The sequence below is a fragment of the Heterodontus francisci genome, chromosome 5 (genome assembly GCF_036365525.1).
Source record: "Heterodontus francisci isolate sHetFra1 chromosome 5, sHetFra1.hap1, whole genome shotgun sequence".
NCBI classification, from domain to species: Eukaryota; Metazoa; Chordata; class Chondrichthyes; order Heterodontiformes; family Heterodontidae; genus Heterodontus; species Heterodontus francisci.
In genome coordinates, this window is record NC_090375.1 from 34102977 (window position 1) to 34120242 (window position 17266).

A 17266-nucleotide genomic window follows, 5' to 3' on the forward strand; every position below is an offset into this window, starting at 1 on the left:
ACCTGAATTTTCAGGTCCCACTGGTGGCGGGAATGGAGGCAGGCGGGGGAATGAAAATATCGGCGCTGGCTGGCAAGCTGGTTTCCCAACACTAATCCTGGTGCCAGTAAGTCTAACCAGGGTGGGGCGAGGGTGGCCTCGAGATCCCGCCTGATCCATTAACAGTGCCAATTAACATTGTTAAAGAGCTCATTTGAGAGTTTGTTGAGGGGCATGTTCAGATTTTCATAGGGGTGCATGGGCTGCATTCTTGGTGTGGGGCAGACCAGGTGGATGAGGCAGACATACAGTGAGGAGCCAGTCATGGCCAGCCCAGGTAATTAGATGGGCACCATGAAAAGGTGGATGGCGCAGATGGGGATTTGGCCTTTGGCACACAGCTGCTATTTGCTCAGTGCAGGTTGCAGGGAGAGTGGCCAGTAAGAGCTTGGCAGTGCAGGGGGTTGTCGCTCTCTTGGCATCGTGGGGCTATAAGAGGAGGGAGAAGGGCTGCCAAACACAATTGCGGGGGCCACCTGAGCACAAGGAAGACAGCAGCTGGCAATGGGGGCATGGTTCTCAGATGTTAGGTCCAGTGGCAATGAGGAGCAACATCCTTCTCAAGAAAGGCAGAGCCAAGTGGAGGAGAGGGATGAGAGGCGGGAAGGCAGCGGAGGCCATACCCTCAGAATAGGATCTGCTGCCAAAGCTGGAGCTACTTTGAGATGACCGAGAGCCAGTGCTGCAGAAGACTACCACTTTCCAGGCAGATGGTCACAGAGATCTGTGCCCTCAATGCCGAAGATCTCACACCTCACAGCATTGTTCACTATGCTGTGCCAGTAGCCGTCAAAAGTTGCTGTGGTCATGAACGTATTCGCTTCTGGCTCCTTCCAAGGATTAGCTGCAGACTTTGGTTGCATCTTGCAAATGGTTACACACCACTGCATCGCCGCAGGTCACTGATGCTCTATTTTAGAGAGCTGGACAGTCCATTCAAAACCAGGCAGATGCAGCCTCGCTGGCACAGAGGGTTCAACTCCATCTCTGGATTCCCCCAGGTGCAGCGCGTCATCGATTGCACTCATCTAGCCATCAAGGCACCCAGTGACCAGCCAGTCAGATTCATCAACAGGAAGGGCTTCCACTCCCTTAACATTCAGCCAGTCTGCAACCACAGCAGGAGCTTCCTGCACATGCGCACACGCTTTCATGGCAACTGCCATGACTCTTTCATCCTCCACCAGTCCAGACTGCCACAGCTCTTCACTCCACCCTCCAAAGTACTTGGATGAATTCTAGGAGTCATGGCATATTCCTTGAAGTGATGGATACTCACCCCTCTGAGTACCTGAGACAGAGGAACAGAGGCGGTACAACCGATGTCATCTGCTCACTAGGATAACCATTGTGCAGGCCATCGGGCTTCTGAAGATGCGATACCAGTGGCCTGCAGAACACTCCTGCGGAGGTCTCGCTCACTGTGGTGGTCTGCTGCGCTCTCCTCAACATAGCCCTCCAGAGAGGTGTGGATCTTGAATAAAGTGAAGCGTTTGATGGGTACAGCGCATCAGAGGAAGAATAGATCATGGAAGAAGAAGAGAGGAGGAAGATGCAGAACACAGAGTTACCTCAGCTGCACAGGGAGGTGGCCATGCTGGTGCAGGGCTCGAGGGTCCTGTCATGATGTCATCAACATTGGGGATCATCTGATTCAGGCTCGTTTCAGCTCAGCCCCTCTGACCCAGGAGAAACAGCATGGTATGGAGCTCACTTTGAGCTGTCTGTGAGAATACTTCCATTGAAGACTGAGCCAGTGAGGAATGCACATCTGGCCAGAGGCTTCACTGTTACCATTCATGGACCCTTACAGTCTTTCACCACTTTACCCATCTTCTCTTGTACCATCGTTAATAAAAAGGAGGCTCACACGTCTGGCTTCATGTGTTAATATTTACATGGTGCTACAAAATTGCATGTTTCTCAGTAAAAGAAACCCCACTGACCCACTTGGTGCTCTGCCCAACACAATTGCCCCCGCTGTTGGCTACTTCTGCGTGGTGCTCCACATGTGGCCTCGGAGGCGCTGGTGGCAGCCTGCTCACTTGTCTCTGCTTGCGGCTGAGATATATGTGGTAGCGCATTGGGCAGAGCGCTGAGTAGGTCACTGGGATGTCTTCTATCTGTAACTGTGCATCATGTAAATATTGACACATGAAGCGAAATGTTTGAGCCCCCTTTTATTAATAGCAAGACAAGGAAAGAGGTATGAAGTGAAGGTGAGCAAGGTTCCGTCTACGGTGATGGTGAAACCTCTGGGCAGATATGCATGCTTCATTTTAGCTAATTTTACTTAGCTGAGATGTGATTTAGCTAAAGTGGACTGGAAATAGCTACTTTAAGGTAAATCAGTGCCAGATCAGTGGGAGGCATTCAAGGAAGAAATAGTGAGGGTTCAGAGAAAGTATGTTCCCTTAAAGAAAAGGGTGGGACTGACAAATCCAGAGCCCCCTGGATATCAAGGGGCTTAAAGGAGAGGTTAAAGGAAAAAAAAGGAAGTTTGTCAGATATCAAGGGCTCAATACTGCAGAAAACCTAGAGCAGAAATGAAATTGAAATCAGGAAAGCAAAGAGAGAGCATGAAAAAATATTGGCAACTAAAATCAAAGAAAACCCAAAGATGTTTTTTAAAAAGCAAGAGGGTAACGAAAGAAAGAATAGGGCCTATTAGGAAACATTTAGTAACCTGTGTGGGGAGGTGGAGGATGTTGGTATTGCTCTTAATGAATGTTTTCACAAAAGAGAATGATGATGCAGACATTACAATTAGGGAGGAGAAGTGTGAAATATTAGATGAAATCAGCATAGTGAGAGAGGAAATATTAAGGGGTTTAACATCTTTGAAAGTGGATAAATCCTCAGGCCCGGACGAAATGTATCCTAGGCTTATAGGGAAGCAAGATAAGAAATAGCAGAGGCGCTGACTTTCATTTTCCAATCCTCTCTGGCTACAGGTGTGGTGCCAGAGCTCTGGAGGATAGCTAACATTGTACCATTGTTTAAAAAGGGAGGAAGGAATAGACCGAGTAATTACAGGCCAGTCAGCCTGTGGTGGTGGAAAAATTATTGGAAAAAATTCTGAGGGACAGGATAAGTCTTCATTTAGAAAGACACAGATTAATCAAAGAGAGTCTGCATGAATTTGTTAAGGGAAGGTGATGTCTGACTAACATGATGGAATTTTTTGAGGAGTTAACGAGGGTAGTGCATTTTATGTAGTCTGTTTGGATTTTAGCAAGGCTTTTGATAAGGTCCCACATAGCAGACTGGTCACGAAAGTAAAAGCCATGGCAAAGTGGCAAGTTGGATCCAAAATTGACTCCGAGGCAGGAAGCAGAGGGTAATGGTCGATGGGTGTTTTTATGACTGAAAGGCTGTTTCCAGTGGGGTTCCGCAGGGTTCATTTCTACGTTCCTTGCTTTTGTGGTATATATCAAGGATTTGGACTTGAAAATAGGGAGCACGATTAAGAAGTTTACCACCTGACAGGTCCAGGCACCAGTATCACATCTTCAGAATGGTTATCCTAGTGAGCAGATAGCTTTGATTGTATCACCTCTGTGCCTCTGTCTCTGGCTGTTGTAGAGGATTAGCCATTTCTTCAAGGGATATCCCTTGTCCCCTAGAATCCATTTACATACTTTGGAGGGTGGAGTGAAGAGCTGTGGCAGTCTGGACTGGTGGAGGATGAAGGAGTCATGGCAGTTGCCATGAAAGCGAGTGCACAAGTGCAGGAAGCTGTTGTTGTGATCGCAGACCAGTTGAACATTCAGGTGTGGAAACCCTTCCTGTTGATGAATCTGACTGGCTGGTCACTGGGAGCCTAGAAGGCCACATGGGTGTAATCGATGACGTCCTGCACCTGGCAGAATTCCACGATTGAGTTGATACCCACTCTCTGTGCCCGTGAGCCTTCCATGACCTGTGAGATGCAGTGGTGAGTAACCATTTGCGAGATGCCAACCAAAATCCGCAACTGATCCTTGGATGGAACCAGAAGGGAAGAAGTTCAAGACCACAGTGACTTGACGGCCACTGGCAGGGCATGGCAAGCAGCGCTGCAAAGTGTGAAAGCTCCAGCGATGCAGGTACAGATCTCCTTGACCATCTACCCGGAGAGTGGCAGTCTCCTGCAGCACTGGTTGTCAACCATCTCAAAGGCTGAGGGTGTGGCTTCCATTGCCTTCCTGCCCCTCGTCCCTCTTCTTTGCCCTCCAGATACCCAGTCCTCTTCCCTTCCTGCAGAGGGTGTTAGAACATAGAACAGTACAGCACAGTACAGGCCCTTCGGCCCACGATGTTGTGCCGACCCTTTAACCTACTCTAAGATCAAACTACCTACATACCGTTCAATTCTACTATCATCCATGTACCTATCCAAGAGTCGCTTAAATGTCCCTAATGTATCTGCTTCTACTACCATCGCTGGCAGTACATTCCATGCACCCACCACTCTCTGTGTAAAGAACCTTCCTCTGACATCTCCCCGAAACCTTCCTCCAATCACCTTAAAATTATGCCCCCTGGTGATAGCCCTTTCCGCCCTGGGAAAAAGTCTCTGGCTATCCACTCTATCTATGCCTCTCATCATCTTGTACACCTCTATCAAGTCACCTCTCATCCTTCTTCGCTCCAATGAGAAAAGCCCTAGCTCCCTCAACCTTTCTTCGTAAGACATGCCCTCCAGTCCAGGCAGCATCCTGGTAAATCTCCTCTGCACCTTCTCTAAAGCTTCCACATCCTTCCTATAATGAGGCGACCAGAACTGAACACAGTATTCCAAGTGTGGTGTAACCAGGGCTTTATAGAGCAGCAGCATAACCTCACAGCTCTTAAACTCAATCCCCCTGTTAATGAAAGCCAACACACCATACGCCTTCTTAACAACCCTATCAACTTGGGTGGCAACTTTGAGGGATCTATGGATGTGGACCCCAAGATCCCTCTGTTCCTCCACACTACCAAGAATCCTGTCTTTAAGCCTGTAATCTGCATTCAAATTCAACCTTCCAAAATGAATCACTTCACACTTTTCCAGGTTGAACTCCATCTGCCACTTCTCAGCCCAGCTCTGCATCCTGTCAATGTCCCTTTGCAACCTACAACAGCCCTCCACACTATCCACAACTCCAGCAACCTTCGTGTCGTCGGCAAACCTACTAACCCAGCCTTCCACTTCCTCATTGTGATTTATAAAAATCACAAAGAGCAGAGGTCCCAGAACAGATCCCTGCGGAACACCACTGGTTACCGAGCTCCAGGCTGAATACTTTCCATCTACTACCACCCTTTGGCTTCTATGGGCCAGCCAATTCTGTATCCAGACAGCCAAATTTCCCTGTATCCCATGCCTCCTTACTTTCTGAATGAGCCTACCATGGGGAACCTTATCAAACGCCTTGCTAAAATCCATATACACCACATCCACTGCTCTTCCTTCATCAATGTGTTTTGTCACATCCTCAAAGAATTCAATAAGGCTTGTGAGGCATGACCTGCCCCTCACAAAGCCATGTTGACTATCTCTAATCAAACTATGCTTTTCCAAATAATCATAAATCCTGTCTCTCAGAATCCTCTCCGATAATTTGCCCACCACCGACCTAAGACTGACTGGTTTGTAATTCCCAGGGTTATCCCTATTCCCTTTCTTGAACAAGGGAATAACACTTGCCACCCTCCAATCATCTGGTACTACTCCAGTGGACAGTGAGGACGCAAAGATCATCGCCAAAGGCGCGGCAATCTCTTCCCTCGCTTCCCGTAATAACCTTGGGTATATCCCGTCTGGCCCCAGGGACTTATCTATCCTCATGTCTTTCAAAATTTCCAGCACATCCTCCTTCTTAACATCAACCTGTTCGAGCATATCAGCCTGTTTCACGCTGACCTCACAAATGACAAGGTCCCTCTCACTAGTGAATACTGAAGCAAAGTATTCATTAAGGACCTCCCCTACCTCCTCCGACTCCAGGCACAAGTTCCCTCCACTATCCCTGATTGGCCCTACCCTTACTCTGGCCATCCTCTTGTTCCTCACATAAGTGTAGAACGCCTTGGGATTTTCCTTAATCCTACCCGCCATGACTTTTTCATGTCCCCTTCTATCTCTCCTAAGTCCATTCTTCAGTTCCTTCCTGGCTACCTTGTAACCCTCTAGAGCCCTGTCTGATCCTTGCTTCCTCAACCTTAAGTAAGCTTCCTTCTTCCTCTTGACTAGCTGTTCCACATCTCTTGTCATCCAAGGTTCCTTCACCCTACCATCCTTCCTTGCGTCATCGGGACAAACCTATCCAGCAGTTGCAGCAAGTGCTCCCTAAACAACCTCCACATTTCTGTCGTGCATTTCCCTGAGAACATCTGTTCCCAATTTAAGCTCCCCAGTTCCTGCCTAATTGCAGTGTTGCTCCTCATCGCCACTGCACCCAATATCTGAGAGTCCTGCCCCCATTGCCGGCTGCTTTCTTTGTTGTGCTGAGGTGGCCCACCACGAATTGTGTTTGCCAATCTCTCCCCTCCCTTTATGGCCTCGTAATTCCTGAGTGCTTACTGCCCACTCTCCCTGCATCCTGCGCTGAGCTATGGCACCTGTGTGCCTTTGGCTTGTCCCCCTCTGCTCTGTTGACCCTTTCATTGACCCATCTAATTTCCTGGGGCAGCTGTGGCTGTGCCTCTGCTGTGTGTTTGCTTCCATTCACCTGGCCTGTCCCAGACACCATGTGCAGCCCATGCACCCCCGTCAAAATCAGAACATGCCTCTTAACGAGCTCTCAGTAATCTCTTTCACAATGTTAATTGGCGCTGTTAACGGATCGGGCGGGATCTCGGGGCCGCCCTCTCCCCACCCTGATGAAACTTGCTGGCTTGGCAATGGCATCGGGAAACCGGCGCGCCTGCCGGCACCAGTACTTTCATCCTCCACCCACCTCCGTTCCCGTTCCTGGCAGAACCTGAAAGTTCAGCCCTTGGTCTCTGCATTCCATCATCAAACTTAGAAACCTATCTGGATTATCCAAGGTGAGCTTAACACCTCAGAGGGATTTTGAGGTAGTTTGTGTTACGATATTGCTTTGAATTTAAATTCACTTCTCAAGGAATTCACTCCCAGAAAAACAAAGTATTCAGGATGTTATTTAGGATAATGTTACTGGAATACCATGTGTCTTTCAATTGTGTTTCTTGCATACAAGATTAGTTTGAGATAATGGAAATTCTCCTGCATCTACTACAGATTTTTGCATCTCTGTCTTGGCTAAATATCCTATGGCTAACATGCCAGCAGAAAGCAGGAGAAGGAGTTTGAGGCTGATCTCTTCAGTGCAATATTAACCTTTGCCACTCAGTGTGAAACTGAGGGGGTTGGATTAGCACCCTGTTTTTCATCCCACCTGATTTTACTGGTTAAAAAAAGTACTTCCTCCCTGCATGTCTTGCCCAAAACCTTCAATCTGTGTCCCCTAGTCCTTTTACCATCAGTTAATGGGAACAGTTTTTCCTTGTCTACCATATCCAAGCCTGTCAGTCTCCTTTGTTCCAGGGAGAACAACCCAGCTTTTCCAACCTAACCTTGTAACTAAAATCCCTCATCCCTGGAACCATTCTGGTAAATTTCCTCAGCACGCTCTCAAGAACCCTCACATCCTTCCTAAAGTGTGGTGACTAGAAGTGGATGCACTACTCTAGTTGGGGTCCAACCAGAGCTTTATAAATGTTCAGCATAACTTGTCTGCTTTTGTACTCTGTGCCTCTATTTATAAAGCTCAAGATACCATAAGCTTTGCGAACTACTCTCTCAATATGTCCTGTCACCTTTAAAGATCGATGCACATGCACCCCCAGGTCGCTCTGTTCCTGCACTCTTTAGAACTGCACCATTAAGTCTATATTGCTTCTCTCCCTTCTGCCAAAATGCATCACCTCACACTTGTCAGCATTAGGTTCCATCTGCCATGTGTCTGCCCATTCTGTCGCCTATCTATGTCCTGGTGCAGGCAGTTCGTATCATCCTCATGTTTGCCACTCTTCCAAATTTGGCATCACCAGCAAATTTTGAATTCTACTTTGTATTCTAAGATCCAAATCATTTATATATAGAAAAAATAGTGGCAAATAATCATCATTTGCAAATTTAAGCACCTTGGGCATAATTTCATCCTCCAAGTCTTTTTAAAAATTATACAGAAAAATGGGCATAAAACAGACCCTCATGACACAACACTGGCAACCAGGTATCTTCCCATGTACCACAACATACTTCTGTCTGTAACTCAGTCAAATGCCATCCATGGAATACCCCTATCTAGTATATCTGTAATTGCTTCAAAAAAGTCTAATAAAGTGGTGAAGTTTGAACTGTTGCTCCTAAAACAATGCTGCCAATTTGCTACTTGTCAATCTTTTAGAGTATGATTCAACCCCCGTGAGCGCTAGAAAATTCAATTAAAACATTCATAATCTATTATATCCTTCCCAGTGAATTTAAACATTACTAGTGCACACTCAGTTTAACTGTTTCTTCAATTATGGCAATTTTCCCTGTTTCATCTGTGAACACTATTTTAGCAACTCCCTGGAGTCCTTGGACTCCATTTCTCCATTTTCATTTCTAAGTGACAATCTGTCTGTAACTTTTACTCACTTCTGACATATTTGAAGAAAGCTTTTTTGTTCTTTCAACTCGCAACTATACTTTTCATGTTCTATCTGTGTCTTGTTTCACATTTCTTCACATTTCTCTATTGGCTTTTATGAGATTTCCCGATAGTGTTTGTTTTTTGAGCATAAAACTGTAGTCCACTTCTAATTCTCCCTAATTCCTTCCATACTTTATCATCCACACTTTATGCCACTTATTTCAGCATAAATTGATTCTGTAAAATTCCTTACAAGAGTTTCCTATTTTCTTCCATAGCCTTTCCTTTTAAATATGTCTTTTCATTTTAATGTTATCATGCATTCCCTCATAGGCTGAAGGTTAGCTTGTCTAAAATTGACCTTGTTAGGCTTCCTTCTATATTTTTATTTCCAGTGTCGTTGCTACCTTGAAAATAAAAATATGGTCACTAGATCTCTAGTTAATTTCTGTTTGTGTTTGGTTTATCACTGGCTCATCATCAGTTAAAGCCACACCATTATCATAGTAAAAAGATAAATTTGAAAGGACAATATCTGAATGCATATGGCATTTGTAACACAATAGATGAATTAATAGCATAAACAGAGATAAATACGAACATACGAATTAGGAGCAGAAGTAGGCCATTCGGCCTCTCTAGCTTGCTCCACCATTTAATAAGATCATGGCTGATCTGTGTGTCTCGAATTCCACACTCCCATCTATCCCCAATAACCTTTGATTCCCTTGTCTAACAAGAATATATCTACCTATGCCTTAAATGACCCCGCCTCACCACCTTCTGAGGCAGAGAGTTCCAAAGTCGCACAGCCCTCAGAGAAAAACGTTCTCCTCATCTCTGTCCTAAAAGGGCGGCCCCTAATTTTAAATCAGTACCCCTTAGCTCTGGGCTCACCCACGTGAGGAAACATCATTTCCACATCCACCTTGTCAAGATTGGTCAGGGGAGGCGGTGGCCTAGTGGTATTGTCACTGGTGACCCAGGGTATTCCTCTGGGGACATGGGTTCGAATCCCACCATGGCTGAAGGTGGAATTTATAAATTAATAAATGTGGACTTAAAAGCTAGTCTAATGCTGGTCATGAAACAATTGTTGATTGTTGTAAAAACCCATCTAGTTCACTGTTGCCCTTTAGGGAAGGACCTACATGTGATTCCAGACCAACAACAATGTGGTTGACTCTTAAGTGGCGTAGCAAGCCACTCAGTTGTATCAAACTGCTACAAAGTCAATAAGGAATGAAAACAGGCCACCCAGCATTATCGTGGGCACTGGAAACAGTGACAAACCCAGCCCTGTCGACCCTGAAAAGTCCTCCTTATGGACATGTGCCAAAGTTGGGAGAGCAGTCCCACAGACTAGTCAAACAACAGCCTGACATAGTCATACTCATGGAATCATACCTTATCGACAATGTCCCAGACACTGAAATCACCATCCCCGGATATGTCCTGTCCCACCAGCAGGACAGACCCAGCAGTGGTGGCGGCACAGTGGTAATAGTCGGGAGGGAGTTGCCCTGGGAGTCTTCAACATTGACTCCGGACCCCATGAAGTTTCATGGCATCAGGTCAAACATGGGCAAGGAAATCTCTTGCTGATTACCACCTACTGCACCCCCTGCCCCCCCCCCGCCCATTCAGCTGATGAATCAGTACTCCTCCATGTTGAACAGCACTTGGAGGAAGCACTGAGGGTGGCAAGGGCACAGAATGTACTCTGGGTGTGGGACTTCAATGCTCATCACCAAGAGTGGCTCAGTAGCACCACTACTGGACATCCCAAAAGGACATAGCTGCTAGACTGGGTCTGTGGCAGGTGGTGAGGGAACCAACAGGAGGAAAAAATATACTTGACCTCGTCCTCACCAATCTGCCTGCCACAGATGCATCTGTCCATGACAGTATTGGCAGGAGTGACCACCACACAGTCCTTGTGGACACGAAGTCCCATCTTCACATTGAGCATACCCTCCATTATGTTGTGTGGCACTACCACCGTGCCAAATGGGAGAAATTTCAAAAGATCTAGCAACTCAAAATTGAGCATCCATGAGGCGCTGTGGGCCATGAACAACAGCAGAATTGCACTCAACCACAATCAACCATCAAGCCGAGGGATCAACCCTGGTTCAATGAAGAGTGCAGGAGGGCATGCCAGGAGCACCAACCATAATTCAAAATTCAAAGTGTCAACCTGGTGAAGCTGTAACCCAGGATTACTTGCATGCCAAACAGCAGATCGGATCTAAGCTCTGCAGTCCTGCCACATCCAGTAGTGAATGGTGGTGGACAATTAAACAACTAACTGGAGGAGGTGGCTACACAAATATCCCCATCCTCAATGATGGGGGACCCCAGCACATCAGTGCAAAAGTTAAGGCTGCAGCATTTGCATCCATCTTCAGCCAGAAGTGCTGAGTTGATGATCCATCTTGGCCTCCTCCTGAAGTCCCCAGCATCACAGATGCCAGTCTTCAGCCAATTCGATTCACTCTGCGTGATATCAAGAAACGACTGAAGGCACTGGATACTGCAAAGGCTATGGGCCCTGACAACATTCCGCAAGAGTACTGAAGACCTGTGCTCCAGAACTTACCGTGCCCCTAGCCAAGCTGTTCCAGTACAGCTGCAACACTGGCATATACCCTGCAATGTGGCAAATTGGCCAGGTATGTCCTGGTACTCAAAAAGCAGGACAAATCCAACCCAGCCAATTACCGCCCCATCAGTCTATTGTTGATCATCAGTGAAGTGATGGAAGGTGTCATCGACAGTGCTATCAAGCGGCAGCTGCTGAGCAATAACCTGCTCAGTTTGGGTCCGCCAGGGCCACTCAGCTCCTGACCTCGCTACAGCCTTAGTTCAAACATGGACAAAAGAGGTGAGGTGAGAGTGACTGCCCTTGACAGCAAGGCAGCATTTAACCGAGCATGGCATCAAGGAGCCCTAGCAAAACTGGAGTCAATGGGAATCGGGGAAAACTCTCCGCAGGCTGGAGTTGTACCTAGTGCAAAGGAAGATGGTTGTGGTTGTTGGTCAATCATCTCAGCTTTAGGACATCACTGCAGGAGTTCCTCAGGGTAGTGTCCTAGGCCCAACCATCTGCAGCTGCTTCATCAATGACCTTCCCTCCGTCATAAGGTCAGAAGTGGGGATGTTCGCTGATGATTGCACAATGTTCTACATCATTCGTGACTCCGCAGATACTGAAGCAGTCCGTGTAGAATTGCATCAAGAGCTGGACAATATCCAGGCTTGGGCTGATAAGTGGCCAGTTACATTTGCGCCACACAAGTGGCAGTCAATGACCATCTCCAACAAGAGAGAATCTAACCATCTCCTCTTGACATTCAATGGTATTATGATCACTGAATCCCCAACTATCAACATCCTGGGGATTACCATTGACCAGAAACTGAACTGAAGTAGCCATATAAATATTGTGGCTACAAAAGCAGGTCAGAGGCTAGGAATCCTGTGGCGAGTAACTCACCTTCTGACTCCCCAAAGCCTGTCCACCACCTACAAGGCACAAGTCAGGAATGTGATGGAATACTCTCCACGTGCCTGGATGGGTGTAGCTCCAACAACACTCAAGAAGTTCGACACCATCCAGGACAAAGCAGCCCGCTTGATTGGCACACTATCCACAAATATTCACTCTCTCCACCACAAATATTCACTCTCTCCACCACCAACGAACAGTGGCAGCAGTGTGTACCATCTATAAGATGCACTGCAGCAATGCACCAAGGCTCCTTAGACAGCACCTTTCAAACCCGTGAACTCTACCACCTAGAAGGACAAGAGCAGCAGATACATGGGAACACCACCACCTGCAAATTCCCCTCCAAGCCACACAGCATCCTGACTTGGAACTATATCGCCGTTCTTTCATTGTCAAAATCCTGGAACTCCCTTCCTAACAGCACTGTGGGTGTACCTACCCCACATGGACTGCTGCGGTTCAAGAAGGCAGTTTACCACCACCTTCTGAAAGGCAATTAGGGATGGGCAATAAATGCTGGCTTAGCCAGTGACGGCCACATCCTATGAACGGAAAGAAATCATATACTTCAATGAAGTCTCCCTTCAATCTTCTAAACTCCAGTGAAAACAAGCCCAGTCTGTTTAACCTTTCCTCATAAGACAACCCTCATTCCAGGTATCAATCTTGTAAACTTCCTCTGTAGTGCTTCCAATGCATTTACATCCTTCCTTAAATAAGGAGACCAAAACTGCATACAGTCTTCAAGATGTAATCTCACCAATGTCCTGTATAACTGAAGCATAACATCCTTACTTTTATTTTCAATTCCTCTCGTAATGAAGGATAGCATTCCATTAGCCGCCTTTATTGCTTGTTGTACCTGCATACTAACATTTTGTGACTTATGCACTAGAATACCTAGATCCCTCTGTACCTTGGAATTCTGCAGTCGTTCTCTGTTTAAGTAATACTCTGCTTTTTTATTCTTCCTGCTAAAGTGAACAACTTCACATTTTCCCACATTATACTCCATCTGCCAGATTTTTGCCCACTCACTCAACCTATCTATAATTGGTCTGCAACCTCCATATGTCCTCTTCAAAACATACTTTCCTACCTATCTTTGTGTCATCTGCAAATGTAACTACCATGCCATTGCTCCCCTCATCTAAGTCATTGATATAAATTGTAAAATGTTGAGGCCTCAGCACAGACCTCTGCGGGACTCTACTCGTCACATCCTGCCAATCAGAAAAGGACCCATTTATGCATACTCTCTGTTTTCTGCCAGCCAGCCAATCATCTATCCATGTGAATATGTTACCCCCTACACCATGAGCTCCTACTTTGCGCAATAACCTTTTATGTGGCATCTTGTCAAATGCCTTCTGGAAAATGGGTTTGGTCTAGTAGCCATTACTGAGACATGGTTACATGGTGATCAAGGTTGGGAACTAAATATTCCAGGGTACTTGATTTTACGAAAAGAGTGACAAAATGGAGAAGGAAGTGGGGTAGCCCTGATGATAAAGGGTGACGTAAAGGTAAGAGAGAGAAAAGGATCTTAGCCCAGATAATCAGAATGTAGAATCAGTATGGGCAGAGCTCAGAAATAACAAAGGGCAAAAAAGTAGTAGTCTATAGGCCCTTTAACAGTAATCCTAGTTTTGGGCAGAGTATAAATCATAAAATTAAAGGTGCATATAACAAGGTTAATGCACTAATCCTGGGGGACTTCAATCTTCATATAGACTGGACAAACCAAACTGGTAAAAGTAGCTTGGAGGACAATTTAATGGAATACATTCAAGACAGTTTTCTAGAACAATATGTTGAGGAACCAGCTAGGGAATAGCTATTTATATTTAGTATTGTGTAATGAGACAGGGTTAATTAGTAATCTTATGGTAAGGGATCCTCTGGGGAAGAGTGACCATAATACGATAAAATTTCATATTAAGTTTCAGAGTGATGTGGTTAAGTCTGAAGTCTTAAATTTAAGCAAAGTCAGTTATGGAGGTATGAAGAGCAAATTGGGTGAGGTAGATTGGGAAATTAGATTTAAAAATATGATGGTAGATGAGCAATGGCAAGCATTTAAAGAAATAATTCTCCATCCTCAATGAATATATATTCCCTTGAGGATTAAAATCTCCACTGGAAAAGTGGTATAACCATGGTTAACTAGAAAAGTTAAAGAAGTATTAGATTAAAAGACAAAGCTTACAACGTTGCCAAGAAAAGTGGTAAACCTGAGGATAGGGAGAGTTTTGGCAACCAGCAAAAGAGGACCAAAACATTGATAAAGTGGGCGAAAATAGAATGAAACTAGAAAGAAATATCAAAACAGATTGTAAGAGGTTTTACAAGTAGGTTAAAGAGGAAGAGATTGTTAAAAGTAACCGTGGGTCACTTCAAGGCAGAAATAAGAGAAATTATAATGGGGAATACGAAAATGGCCGAATCATTAAGCAAATGTTTTATGTCTGTCTTCACGATAGAGGATAGAAAGAACATACCTGAAATTGTGGGAACCAAGGGTCAAATGAGAGTGATAACTTGAAGTAATTCATATTAATGAAGAAAAAGTACTAGAAAACTTAATGGAGTTAAAAGCCGACATCCTCTAAAATTGGAAATAGGGATCTGCGGCCAATTAGCATGACATCAGTATTAGGGAAAATGCTATAATCTATTATTAAGGATGTGCTAACAGGGCACTTGAAAAATCATAATATGGTCAGGCAGAGTCAGCACAGTCTTATGAAAAGGAACTCATGTTTGACAAATCTATTAGTTTTTTGAGGGTATAACTAGCAGGGTAGATAATGGGGAGCCAGTGGATGTAGTATATTTGATTTTTTGTGTGGTGTTAAGGTGCCACACAGAAGGTTGTTGCACAAGATTTGGTCTTGAGTTTGTGGGGTTAGCATGGATTGAAAATTGGTTAATGGACAAAAAATAGATTAGGACTAAATGGGGCATTTTCAGGATGGCAGAGTATAACTAGCGGAATGCAGCAAAGATCAATGCTGGGTATTGGCTATTTCCAACGTATATCAGTGATTTAGATGAGAGCATTGAGTGTAATGTTTCCGAGTTTGCTGATGATGCTAAGCTAGGTGGGACAGTAAGCTGTGAGGATGATGCAAAGAGGCTGCAAAGAGATTTGGACTGGGTAGATGAGTGAGCAAGAAGGTGACAGATGGAGTATAATGTGGGAAAGTGTGAAATTGTACCCGTTGGTCAGAAGAATGGAAAAACAGAATATTTTGTATAAGGTGAGAGACTCGTAAATGAATTCAGAGGGATTTTGGGGTCCTTGTACACAAATCACAGAAAGTTAACATGCAGGTACAACAAGCAATTAAGAAGGTAAATCGTATGTTTGACTTTTTTACAAAAGGGGTTGGAGTACAAGATTAAGGAAGTCTTCCTGCAAATATATAGGGCTATGGTGAGACCACACCTGGAGTACTGTGCGCAGTTTTGGTCTCCTTACCTAAGGAATGATTTACTTGCCTTAGAGGGGTGCAAAGAAGGTTGACTAGATTGATTCCTGTGATGAGAGAGTTGTCCTCTGAGGAGAGATTGAGTAGAATAGGCCTATATTTTCTGGAATTTAGAAGATGAGAATGGATCTCATTGAAACATGTAACATTCTGGGAGAGCTTGACAGAGTAGATCCTGGAAGCTGTATTGCCTGGCTGGAGCGTTTAGAACCGGAGTAACAGGGCGGTGGGGAGGGGGTGGTCATAGTCTCAAGGTAAGGGTCAACCATTTAGGACTGAAATGAGAAGAAACTTCTGGCCCCATTGTTGTGAATCTTTACCCTGGATCTCTACCCAAGAGTTCTGTGAATACTCATTGCCTACTCCTGCTCCTATTATTCTATTTTTACTCTGTAGGGTTCCTCACATGCTGTTTCAGAAATGAATTTTATACTTCCAAGGACTTTCTTAAATGCAGACAGTGTGCAATTTACATCCCAATCACTGGGGCTAATTTCCACCTTGAATTCTTGGGCAGTGAACTGGTGGAATGGATCATCTGCCTGCTGATAAACCTGCCCGATTTTTATTTCCACAATGGGGAAAATGAAAATGGGTTGGGTTCTACAACAGGATGGCAATCCACTTGCCAGTTTACTCACCAGATAATGGTGAAAATTAGCCACTGTGTTGGAAAGATTGAATACTCCCTTGATCACCTAGTGCTCACCTGTTCAATGGCATCCCATTTGCCGCATTTACCTCCTTTTGGGTTGTCTGGTGGCCTGCAGCACATTTGTATCACCAATGCTTTTTTTTTCTCTAACTGAAAACAGTAAAAATAATAAAACTACATAATTCTTTATTTGCTATTTATGTTATCTTGTCTTAATTCCTGTGCCTAAACTATTAGGTACTACATGTATTGGGGTGTAATGATTATCTGTTAATATTCATTATTCATTTAGGTTGGGTTCCTTCATTCTTGTTAGAATCTTAGAATTTTACTGCAAAGAATGAAAAAACAGAACAAATTTAATTGACTTGCACAACCTCAAAAATGCTTCACGGCCAATGAAGTACTTTTCAAGTTAGTCATTGTCATAACATAGGGCGATACAGAAGTCAATTTGCGCACAGCAAGGACCTACAAACATCAATGACATAAACGAGCAATTCTGTTGTTTTATGGGTTGGTTGAGGGATAAATGTTAGCCCGGACATAGGAATAAATCAAACAAGACATTGTCCCATTCTGCAAAGAAGAACAGAGGATTGTCTGCTACAAATTCTATGGCCTTGCAGATCCAAGCTTGGTTCACTCTACATTTATATAAGGGCAGTTTTGTGATAAACTAGTTAGCGTGGTTAGTGGATGGGTAAATGATGCAACAGGCTGCACCATTAGATAGAGCCAGCTTAATGGGCCTGATGGTCTTTTTCGTGTGTGTAGATGAACCAAGTGAACAGGAGGTCTTCAAGGTCATAAGGTCATAAGAACTAGGCGCAGGAGTAGGCAATTCAGCCCCTCGAGCCTGTTCTGCCATTCAATGCGATCATGGCTGATCTCATCTCAGCCTCAACTCCACTTTCCTGCCTGTTTTCCT

At 44.9% G+C, this 17266-nt stretch overlaps 1 protein-coding gene across 17 annotated transcripts in view; it reads left to right on the plus strand.

The window, feature by feature from the left end:
* dennd3a (DENN/MADD domain containing 3a) overlaps nt 1–17266 on the plus strand; it is a 220883-nt gene that overhangs the window by 144345 nt on the left and 59272 nt on the right. The gene's annotated exons all lie outside the window — the stretch shown is intronic.